The sequence below is a fragment of the Nannospalax galili genome, unplaced genomic scaffold (genome assembly GCF_000622305.1).
Source record: "Nannospalax galili isolate Female #2095 unplaced genomic scaffold, S.galili_v1.0 scaffold1081, whole genome shotgun sequence".
NCBI classification, from domain to species: Eukaryota; Metazoa; Chordata; class Mammalia; order Rodentia; family Spalacidae; genus Nannospalax; species Nannospalax galili.
Window position 1 is genome coordinate 322,545 of NW_008345251.1, and position 12,433 is coordinate 334,977.

A 12,433-nucleotide genomic window follows, 5' to 3' on the forward strand; every position below is an offset into this window, starting at 1 on the left:
AAAAAAAAAGAGGCAGAGTCTCCTAGTAACCACAGTTGGCCTGTAACCTCCTATGCAGACCAGGTAGGCCTCATTCTTACAAAGATCTGTCTGCCTTTGTCTCCTGAGTGCTGGGGTTATGATTAGTAGAAGAGACTAAGACGGGAGATACTTAAAATTATGTTTGATTACAGACATTAGTTTTTGTTAGAAAGCTTTGGTGAAGGTATCATCTGCTTCTGTAATTTGGTCTCGTGGTACTGACTCTGTCTGGTTTTATTAAGTTCCTTAAGACTTTTCCATCTTGACTGAGCCCTCTCTTCTCTACTCTGGAGACTGAAGGGAGGCCACAGCACACACAGGTGATCCAGGCATCTGTGGGCTGTTTAGTAAGTTCAATAACATATGTGAAGGACACGACAAACACTAACCTCCTATGTGCTGATGACAGCTGTCACTTATCCACCTTTTATAAAACCAATACTGTATCAAGATACATACTAAATAACGGGCTTTGGAAAATAGGAGTAAGCTACTATTTTGTAATTAACAAAGTTAATTTTATAATTAACAAAGTCCTTGCAGTGCACTTTAGATGGTGGAACTACCGGTTCAGTTTGTACATTTTACATGAAAGCAGGCTGCCTGGCTACTTACTGTGTTTTGCTATCACCTGCAAATGCCCGTTTCCTGGATATCCTAAAAAGGACCCTGCTGTTCATAAAGCCCTTTAAAGATCAATTTCCAAGCGCCTCACCTTTTCATTGTTTGCTTTGGCCTGCTGAGTGCCATCCAGGGACTCACCAGTGGTTTGTGACCTGCCCACCCAGATGTCCAGGTACAAAGTTAATTTTATAATTAACAAAGTCCTTGCAGTGCACTTTAGATGGTGGAACTACCGGTTCAGTTTGTACATTTTACATGAAAGCAGGCTGCCTGGCTACTTACTGTGTTTTGCTATCACCTGCAAATGCCCGTTCCCTGGATATCCTAAAAAGGACCCTGCTGTTCATAAAGCCCTTTAAAGATTAATTTCCAAGCGCCTCACCTTTTCATTGTTTGCTTTGGCCTGCTGAGTGCCATCCAGGGACTCACCAGTGGTTTGTGACCTGCCCACCCAGACGTCCAGGTGGACTGCTAGGGGAGAGTGGCTTAACTCTTTCTTAGACTCCTGCCTAAATCTTACAAGCACTTTTACTCTTCTCTTAATTAGTGAAGTTATTACCTTATTTCTAAGCTTATCCTATTTTCCAGGAATTGACTAGGCTTTATGATTTTTTACTTAGCTAATACCCAGTGCCCAGTAAATAAAGCCTCATGAATGTCCCTTCAAATATTGAGAGGCTGAAGCAATGTCACACTCTCTGTGCTGCATTGAACAAACTGCTCATGGGAGCCCTGGTGTGCTGGGATGCTGGGGTAGGTGTGTTTGCTTTTCAGAATTCCAAAAGTGAATTCTTTAAGAACTGTGCTATAGGAGTTTAATTTTCCCGTTATGGCATTCAGTCCATAGGAGGGCAATGTTGAGCTGCAGGAAAGTCCACAGTTTTTGCAAAAGAACATATAGAACTGGTTAATTTAAAAATTAATGAATTGAAACAAATTAATGAATTTAAACATGTTACAAGAAAACACTTGTTTAATAATATGCCAGGCACATAGTGGTGGGCTTTATGTTTGTCCTGATACTGGGAGTTAAGTTGTAAACTGATGTCAACGATCCTTGTCTTTCAAAGCTAGACCACATGGGATCCCTGGAGAAGGCTGTATTTCCTTTTTAATTCTCTACCGTAGACACTGGAAGAACCTAAACTCCTCACATATAGAATATTATCTGTCTTTATACACATGGTCTCCTGCAGATGTTGGTTTACTGAGATATGAACTTGAACAGTTCTGACACCCATGTTCTGTGACATCCCTACTGTAAGCAGAATTTTGGGTTATCTGTAGCTAAATGTACCAAATGTAATGTCTGAAGTGAGTTATAAAAATTAGAACTTTTTCTTCATTATTATGTGCATGTGTATATGTGTATGTATATGTGTGTGTGTGCGCGCATGTGTTTGTGTATGCAGCTATGACAGTGTGCTTGTTATAGCTTGTCATAGACTTCACATGATGGCTTGTCACAGACTTCACATGATGGCTTGTCACAGACTTCACATGATGGCTTTCCGGAGTCAGCGGTTCTCTCCACCTTATTGAAGCATGGTCTCTCTTGTTTCTAATGTGCTGTGTACCGCAGGCTAGCTCACCTGCAAGCTTCTGGGGATTCTCCTATCTCTGCCTCCCATTTCCCTGAGCGATGAGATTACAGGTGTGGGCCACTGCATCACTTTTTTTATGTGGGTTCCAGGGATTGAATTCAGGTCATCAGGCTTCTTTGGTAAACCCTGTTACCCACTACATTTCAGTCAAATTTTAAGATGTGAAACTTGGTCATATTTCAAAATTGTTCTCAAAGAAAGAGCCAAGGACTGAGACATCACCCTATCATTTCAATCTGTAGCTAAAGAAAGTCTGCTTCTAAATTCAGTAGAATTTCAAGATAATGATGTGTCTGTGTGGGAAAGGAACAGACGCTATACTTCTGTGAGGACACATGAGGAAGCCTCTCCGTCTGCATGTATGTCCTGTCCACAAGTTCACACTGACACAGGTGTGCACCTGCTGTGTGCTGCAGTCTGGCTACTGAACATCACCGTTTCCTTCAGCCTCGGTTCCCGAGTGCAAGGATGCATTTAGCCACTGGGTCAGGAATAACACTAGCCCGCGTTCATTAGAGGCTTACAAAGTGTGACAACCATGGTTATCTAAACATTGTTGCTCATTTTATTTAATCTTCATAAAATATTAATTTTATTTACTAGATGAGGAAGCTGAGCTTCAGAGAGAGTAAATAGCTTGTTTAAGGTTGCAAAGTTTTCTAAGAACCAGAGCCTATCAACTCAGGGTCTCCACCTCCACCCCCACTTCCAGGTTAGAGGAGAGATGAAACACCGCCTGGGAGAGGTGATGCTCCCACTGCTTCAGAGAAAAGGGGAAGGAAGGAAGCAGAGCTACTTCATCAGCTTCTGCTTAACTGAATGCTTATATGCCCAAAAGCAATTAGGAGAGGACACAGGTTAATGTCCATCACTGAGGGAAGTCAGGCCGGGAACTCAAGGCAGGAACCTAGAGGCAGGAACTAAAGCATAGACCACAGAGGAACACTGTTTACTGGATTGCTCCCCCTGGCCTGCTTGGCTTCCTTCCTTACACAGCCCAGGCCCACCAGCCCAGGGATAGCACTATCCACAGTGGCCCTCCTACATCTATTGAAAATTGAGAAAATGCCTCACAAATATAACCATAGGCAATTGAATGGAGGAAATTCCTCAAAAGAGGTTTTCTCTTCCCAGGTGATTCTAGCTTGTGTCATGTTGACAAAAACTAACCAGGACAATGGTATGTGGGTAGGTATAGGTAGAACTGGACATGGTGTCAAGGAGGAACAGCATTGTAGGATTTGATATTTGGTCTACCTGTATGTCTTAATATTTATGATAATAGGGTTTCTTTGTTCTATATTATAAAGTCCTGACAGGCAAAATTGCATATTAAAATTCTTCTATTCCAACAGCACATATATATGAATATGGGTTGTTCTGTGGAAGTAAATCTTGATGGCGGAAGGCTAGAGAGGCAGGTATTTATAACTTCAAGTGAAGACAAACATATACTCTTTGCTCCATGGTTTAGATCCGGTGTCATCTTGGGGAATTTATTCTGCTGTTCCCAACCAGGACAGCTTGTGTCTGCATGTCTATATAGATGATTCCCTTAAACTTCATCAGAGAAAGTGGGATTTAGATATTGGCCACAGATTTGTTTTCCTCGAGTTATTGGCCATTAAACATCAGTCCCTGTCTCTCATTCTGAAATGAACCTCAAGTAATTTCCAAATGAACATTGCTGACAAATATGCAGAGAACATCAGTGAACGAACGCTACTGGGAAGTAGCACTCTTGTAACAAGTAGTTGTAACCCAAGTGCTCACCTCCAACACGGCGTGTATGCATCTGTGGTACCTAGAACTCTGCATAAAATAGCATTTTAAAAGAGGCTGTACACAGGGAGCATTAAAGAGTTTAGTATATCAAAGTAACCCTTAGAGTGTTCTCTCTCTCTATGATAATAAAATGGAAAATAAACATAGAATGAAACAGAAAGTAAATGATAATCTAAACATTATTGTTTTATAACTTATAATTTTATAGAAAGAAAGTGTTAAAGAATATTCTGAGACTAAGCATGGAAGGAACGGGAAGGAGGTCAAGATGAATTAAGATGATTTGCTTGGTAATTTCTCCATTGCTTTTCTGCCTTTTTTATTCTTGGCCCACTAATAAGAGATCTAATTAAATATGTGAGCAGTTGTGCTGATAGGCCATGGCAGGGTTTCCTGGGTGAGCACACAGTGCAGGTGATACTATCATCAAGTTGTCCAGAGTGGCTTCTAGAGGTATGGATGTGTATGCACATGATGTCCCATTCTACCCAGCATCCGGCATACTGATTTCCTAGGAAAATTACATCTCGGGGTTCTCCACAGGACATGGACAGATAGAAAAAGAGATGTAGTTTGAGAAAGAAGACATGGACAGAGGAAGGAAATAGGAATAAAGAAAAGAAAATATTTTGGGCATTGTAAATTTAGATTCTTGAAAATGGAAAGGGATTAAAAATTATATACAAAACCTAACCCCATATTATAAAATAAATTCCATTTGCGACCTCCATATTCTGTGTTTACATAAATGAATTAATATGATTTGAGGAGAGTCATTTTCATCATCCAATTTATTCCTAGAGGTATGAATAGAAACTCATATGGAGAAATTAGTCAATCCAGCATCCAAATTTGGTCAGATCCAAATCATTGGCAGCTGAAGGGGCCAGCTCAAATGGACGGATGAGATGGCAAATACAACTTTAAATGATTACATTTTAGCAATTTTAATCAAATTTCCAAAAATGTAGGATAGCATTAACCTTAAGGTCCAATTGAAATAATAAAGCTATAAAATAAACATTAGAAAACATGGTCAGAGTGAAGGTTTAGATTCTGATTTCTTGAGGAAGGCTTCTAGTTGATGCAGCTGGATTCCTAAAAAGGTTATCCAGGAAGTAGAAGACCTGTGGTGGTTTGAATGAGAATGTCCCCCATAGGCTCCAAATAGTTGGACATTTTTTCCCCAGTTGGTGGTGCAGTTTTGGGAGGTCTTAGAAGGTGCGGTCATGTTGAAGGAAGCATGTCACTGGGGGTGGGCTTATAGAGTTCTTAAGCCTTGATGAATCTCAAGTCGCTCTCTTGCTTACTGTGCCTGCTTGAAGATGTGAGAGCTTAGCTTCCGCTTGTCTTCCAGCCACCTCTGCTGCCATATCTCCTGCCATGATGGACTCTTGCCCCTTTGGAACCATAAACTAGATAAACTAGATAAACTCTTGTTTTTATAAGTTCCCGGTCATGGTGTTTCTATCACAGCAACAGAAAAGTAACTAATACAGGACCTAAATCTAGACTTGGCTTTCCTATAATGAAAGACTTTTCAAAGTAGCTAAAAATCTTCTGTCTTATATTTAAAGAAAAAATTTAATCTAAGATAGCTTTGGACTTACTTAAAGTTCTCAAAGATACTACAGTGAATTCCCAAATACACTAACCCAGTTTCCCATATTGTTAACATCCACTATTACACTATTACTATGGCACATAGTTCATGAATGAATACTGACTTATTGTGAACTGAACTCCATACTTTGTTAGTTTAATGTTGAATTTTTAAAATCTCCTCTCTCTCTCTCTCTCTCTCTCTCTCTCTCTCTCTCTCTCTCTCTCTCTCTCTCTGCACACGTGTAAAACACAAAACACAGTCCTAAGGAAAGAATCTAGACATTCACACTAACTATCTCTCTCTCTCTATCTCTCTCTCTCTCTCTCTCTCTCACTGTGTGTGTGTCTATGTGTTCGTGTGTCTGTGTGTCTGTGAGAATGGGCAATGTGCATGCCTCATACTAAGACCTGTGTATGGAAACCAGAGGACAGGGTGTTATTGGTCCTTGCCTTCCACCTTGTTTAAGCTAGAGTCTCTTGTTTGCTGGCGTGTACATCAAGCTAGCTGGCCTTCAAGCTTCCTGTCTCAACTTCCCATCTTGCCATAGGAGCACTGGGATTACAGACGTGCTACCACTTCCTGCTTTACAGGAGTACTTGGGATTCAAACTCAGGTCCTCACACTGGCACGACAAGCTCTTAATCCACTGAGACATCTCTCCAGTCCTCTACTATTCTTTCGATATTCCTGTACCTTGACTGAGATGCCAGGCTGGATTCGTTATGTTTCCTCAGCCTTTTCTTGCTTTTTCAGCGCTTCAGCACTTTTGAGGGGCCCCAGTGAGGTCATTTGTAGAATGTTCTAGTGGACCACCTGGAGAAGGGAGAATCTGCCAGGTTGCCCCACAGGGGGTGACAGGGGTTATTTGTTCCCATCAGTAACCTAAACAGATTGTACTATTTGGAAACTAATCACTAACAATAGCACACACTTAAGAAGTAAGCCATTGTTTGGAATTCTTGTGTAGGAGAAACATGCCTAGTTCCTTTTTCACTTATTAATTAATCATTCATTATTTATATCAGCATGCACTCAGGGATAGTCTTCAGAATGTAGTGAATGCTGCTGCTTTTGTTCCAGCTGTTTCAGCATTGGTCGTTTGAACTCTTCACATCCTTTTGAGTCATGGCCACCATCTTGTCTTTTGCACAGTTTGTTCAATTTTCATCCTTTAAGATGACACATGCTTATTTTGCCATAGTCAAGGAATCAGCCCTTTTGTCAAGGAGGCGCTGGCGAATGGTATTAGAAACCAAGACCAATGAACATACAATTTTTTTTAATAATTGGCTTTTTACTTGTATGTTGCTCACTCTTTTATGTTGGAAGAAGTATTGTGAAGCAGCCATTAAAGGCTTGCATCCGCCTTAATTCGCATGCCACTTGGCAGGCTGAAGGGCCCCTGTGTCAGCAGCCAAGAAGGAGGGCAGCCACTCTACCACATGTGTTTCTTAGTAACAGAGCAGGTGAGCTAGCCACCTGCTAGCTCTTAAAGTGTCTTTTGGGCAGTGACAGTCTTTAAATTCTCCAGCTAAAGGAAACCTCTTACCAATCTTATCTTCAAGGGGACTGAGGGAGTAACATCCCACCAGGGACTCAGAAGACGGAAAGGTAGATTTGTTTGGGGAACATTTCGAATATGTTCTTTAGTAGAACTCATTGCAATTCCCAAAAGAAATGGAATGGATTTTATATGTATATACTTTAAGACTATTTAGTATCCATTTTAAGAAAGCTCAAAGGAGTAGGTTAAATTAACGTTAACAATATACATCATTTTAAGAATCAGTGTAATATCATTGAAATATTTTGCTTTCAGTTTTTTACATGTTTCTGAAGTTTAAGTGGAATTATCATAGAGTACGTATTCATTTTGAACTAGTCATACTTCAAGTGCTCAAAAAGTACATATGAGTAAAGAATACTGTTTAAACAATGTGTCCACAGAGCACCTAATGCCTAGCAAGTGTTCAGTGTGTATAAAAGGTCAAATGAAAGTCAGCCATGAATATTTTGTAGCTTTACTCTCTGTCACATGATCAGTATTTTAATCTGCATCAAATTATTTCTTCTTGTAGATTTCTCCTACTTGAAATGTAATAGAAATATCAAAGATATTTTTGAAAATTAGATCTTGAGGCTTTCACTAGAAGGTTATTACAGGTATCTTATTTTTTCATAGACTTACCTGCTTATTGTGTTCCTGTTTCATATTTACATCTAACATTCTTGTTACGTACCCTAACTTATATTGCTGTATATCTAGGGACCATAGGACTTTCCAGCATCTTGTCAATTTAACCTGCATTTATTTTTCTACTGTTTATATTTTCCACCCTGAATGTGTCCGTTGGGATGGGTTCCCCTCATCTTGGTTCAGGTGCTTGTAGTGCTGCTTCCTCCTGAGGGCGCATCTTTCTGTTAGCCTTGCTTTTCTTCCCGCAGGCTGACAGAGGACAGTGGAGCAGGACCCAACACGCAAGAGGGCTGTTTGCACATGACTAAAGACTATGGTGAGGTTAGAGCTTCCTGGAAATTCCACTCCCATGAAGTAAGAATTCAGGTTCTGCATCTGTTGCTTCTTCTCACGTTTTCTCTCCTGGTCTGGACCGGGATGAAGAAGATCCCTTGTGAGAGACATGTTCTTGTAAGAAGGCTGTCACCGTCGCAAAAGCTTAACTTGTATTTATAGTTTGAACAGAGTGGTGTAAAATGTGGGGATTAGAGTCAGAGGTAACTTCTAGTACCCAGGAGACTCCGAATCCTGAACTGTAATTTGGAAGCCCAAGGTTCTGTATACAACTGCTCAGAAAAACTGTCATGTGCAGTGGCTCTCGACTGCCATGATACCCTTCTCTTCAGCTTATACTTTACAGGATGTGTACAATCTGCATGATGCTTATATTTGTTTATTTGAGAAGGTTTAATACAACATTCAAAAAGGCACACATTCTGAAAATGAAAAATAAAGAATGAAAAAATATCATTCTTTCAGAAAGGTCTATTTATTTACCATGTTTGAAATTGGCTTGTTATGGAAGACAGGTATCCCATTGGTGGGTAAATAATATCCACTAACACAATGAGGGCTTTTTCTCCAGTGAGCTCCTGAAGAGCACCTTCCCATATAGGACTGATTTTTATAAAATGGACAGAATCTGGGCTGATGACTTTTAACCTTGCAACCAGAAAACTACAAAGTGACTGAACCATGTGCTCTTCTGACCTGGACACCTGACCTCGATTCCTCAGAAACTCAATTTGTTGCTCCTCCTCAAAAGATAATGAATGAATGTGGGTAGGGCATGAGAATTAACGTATCAAAGTGCTGAAAGGCAGTGAATGCATCTTCATTGAAAACAGGAAGACTATGAGATATTCTGGAACATTACAGATGAAAACGCAAGTTTGAGAGAAAATGCTTGCTGATGATAAGAATAGATCTGAGTTGAGTTTGTAGTTCCCCAACTGAAGTTGGAGAAACAGCACTGAATAAAAGTAAGTGTGAGACCTGGCTCATGAAAACAGCCTCATGACACAGTTCCAAGAGACATCTGTGGGAATGGGTATCCTCTGAGTTAGGGCCTATTCTTAAAAATTGAAGTTTAAGAGTCAGGCTATTTTATTCAGGTATTAACTGTAATGTTGGCACGGTAACATCACATTCCTAGAAATCTTTACTACTGGGATAGGCATAGTATAACGTGGTTTCATCTTTGTTTTGGGGCTGTGATTTAAAAGATGTGGTTTGGCAAATAGTATCTTCTTGTTTGCTATATCTCTGGAGTCTTCTTTGTGAAAGGTTTAGGTATTAGTTACTTTTTCTGTTTCTGTGATAAAACACCATGACCAACGCAACTTACAGAAGGAAAAGTTTATTGGGTTTATGGTTCCAGAGGGATGAGAGTCCATCATGGTGGGGATGTCAGAGCAGAAAGCTGAGCACTCACACCTTCAAGTAGGCACAGGAAGCAGAGAGGGCAAGCGGCAAGTGAAGCAAAGCTGTGAACTCTCCAAGTCTGTCCCCAGTGGCATGCTTCCTCCAGCAAGACCACACTCCTAAACCTCCTCAGAGAACAGCCACGCAGCTGGGGCCAAATGTTTGAATACTTGGAACCAATGGGGGAAATTTCTTATTCAAGCCACCACAGTTTATTTTAATGTACTGCTGAGTTTACTCTGAGTTGTAAAAGTAAACAACTGTAATCTTGATAAATGAATTTGAGGCGATGAAGGGAAGATAGCTCACACCTGTCCAGCTGCAAGGATGTGGTGCTGAGAGACTCCAGCTGCTGTGCAGTTTTGCAATCATGACACACTTTCCATGGACTGTATGTGCCCAAGGAGATTGGAAGATTTCTGGGAGTCATGGGGCTTTTCTGGAAACCTGCCTTGCCGTGTGGACCCCTGAAGGCTTGGCCAGAATTTTCTTCCCTGCTTCCACATAACGTGCTGGTGATTTTCCGTCACTTGCAGTAAGGCTTGTTTGCACTCAGACAGCCCTCCCCAGCTGGTCTGGCTTCTTCCTCGTCTTCTCCCACGCTGTAATCGCTGTGAAAAAACGCTTACCAATTTTTTTCAGTTCTTAAGACCTGCTTCTTGAAAGGTCTAGAGCTAAAACGAGGGACTTGGAATCACTTGGCTTGTTGACTTTTGAGTGGGGATATCTTTTCAACACCGAAAGGAGCTAGAGCACTGTGACGATGAGCCCTGCTGGGTGCTCGAGCCTGAGCCGGACAAGAAGAGCATTTGCGCAGGAGTACAGCAGAGTCTGCTGTGACTCAGTGTCAGGCAGGGGAACCAGAGAACAAAGAATAGTGACAGGGGACCATTGTTTTGTATTAAAATAAGAAGTCTCAAAAAACGACAGGTTTATATCTGAAAGATACAGGAAACAGCATGGAGATACTTCTACTGACCAAACATGGGACAATTTGGGGGATAAAGCTGATTATAGTGGATTATAGTAAATTGAATTAAGTTTTGAGTCCACACTAACATGAATAAAAAAGGATGGATTTTTCTTCTAATAATGCTAACAAATATAGACTAATAATACAAGTAGAAAAATCACAAATATGCATCATAATGATTACGTTACTTATGAAATAAAACTCTGGGTAAAATTTTGATGTGGGACAATATATTTACAACTCTCAAACTACACCCCCATACTTGAAAAACAAAAGAACAACTAGAAAACAGAAAATCTCTCACAGAAAGAGGACCTCATGTCAAGCAGTCAAAGCTGACTTGCATCATGGGGAAATTCAGACTGAGAAGTTACGTGACAGGATGATAAGACCCAGCATCTCTTCAGTGAAATTCCTCCTCAAAATATAACAAAACAATATCTGAAGAAAGAACAACGAGGTACGTTTAAAATGATAGGCAACTAATTAGATGCTAGTTAGAATTTTCTTCAGATCCAACAGCTTGAAAGAATGCTGAAGACAGAAGAAAGTTGTCATGGATACAAGCCAGGACCTGGGTTCTGCTTGATAAGCAGAGGAGCAAGTGCCGGTGACAGGCTGGCACTGATGGGCCGAAGGAGACAGTTTCCCATGTGTTGCAGAGCTGCCAAGATCATTTATGTGTTCCTTCCCCTGTCAAAAAATTAGTACCAAAATTTTCTTCTATGTGTAGGAAAGACTCAACTCTATTTGAATAAAAGTTTCCTAGGCTAAAATTTGCATACCTAAAATTCTTTAAGACTGATTTATATAATAGAACTTTATTTTCCTTGATTTTTATATTTTCTACTATTTGGTTTGTTTGTTTTTTGAGACAGGGTGCCCCTGTAACCCCAGCTGGCCCGGAACTTTCTATGTAGACCAGGCTATCCTCTATCTCACAACATCCCAAGTAGTGGGATTAAAGGTACTCTCTACCACACCGAGCTGGCTACTACTTTTTAAACCTAACCTATTTTAGGTACATGTTCAAGCTTTTTCTAAGTAGTGCAGGTGAATTGTTAAATAGCTGCATACCTGCTGATACCAAGGGTGGAAATGCCCAGTGGATGTCAGTGCCTAAGAGAGCCCATGTGTTTCCTGCAGTATAGATTCCTCTTATTTGAAATACTGAATGAACAATTAAAGCAGGCTAATTTTACTGTGGTTTATGAACTTTAAAATAAGGTCATGAAATGCTGTTTTGCAATATCATCAAAGTGATACTGTTTTTACAATATTAAAAATATACTAGAAATATTATATGTCCTAAATCTTCTCGAGAAAGCCAAAGCATTAATATCAAAACTTGTGTCAACATGAACATCCTGAAATGATTAATGACTAGCATTAGATCTGTCAAATACAGTGTTTTTAAATTATATGGCTGAAATTACCCATGAATACTTTCAAAGTTTTTAAAAAACAAGACATTATTGTCAGAATAAAATTCCCAGGTGCTAAGAGAATGATTCAATTAGTTGTTACAAGCATAAACACGTTTGTTCAGCACAGCATTTTAGTCAGTTGAGAATGTTCTTTCTGCACTTTCCTGGTCAATTTCCATCACCCTAGATGCTAAATTCACCTTTGTATCATTTCAGGATAGTCTTGCCCTTGTAAGATCGTATATAACGACTGCAGCTTATAGGATGTTCTGTGGAATGGCTGTATCATATCAACATGCAGATACCATTGCTTTTCATTATGCCTATATTTCCAAGCAACGTCTGTTATTTCAATATATGAAAAAGTAGTAAAGAACAAATACTGGAGGATCGTTATTTATGTCTAACCTTTAAAATGACTATTTTGATGTACTTTGAAGACTCCTTTATATT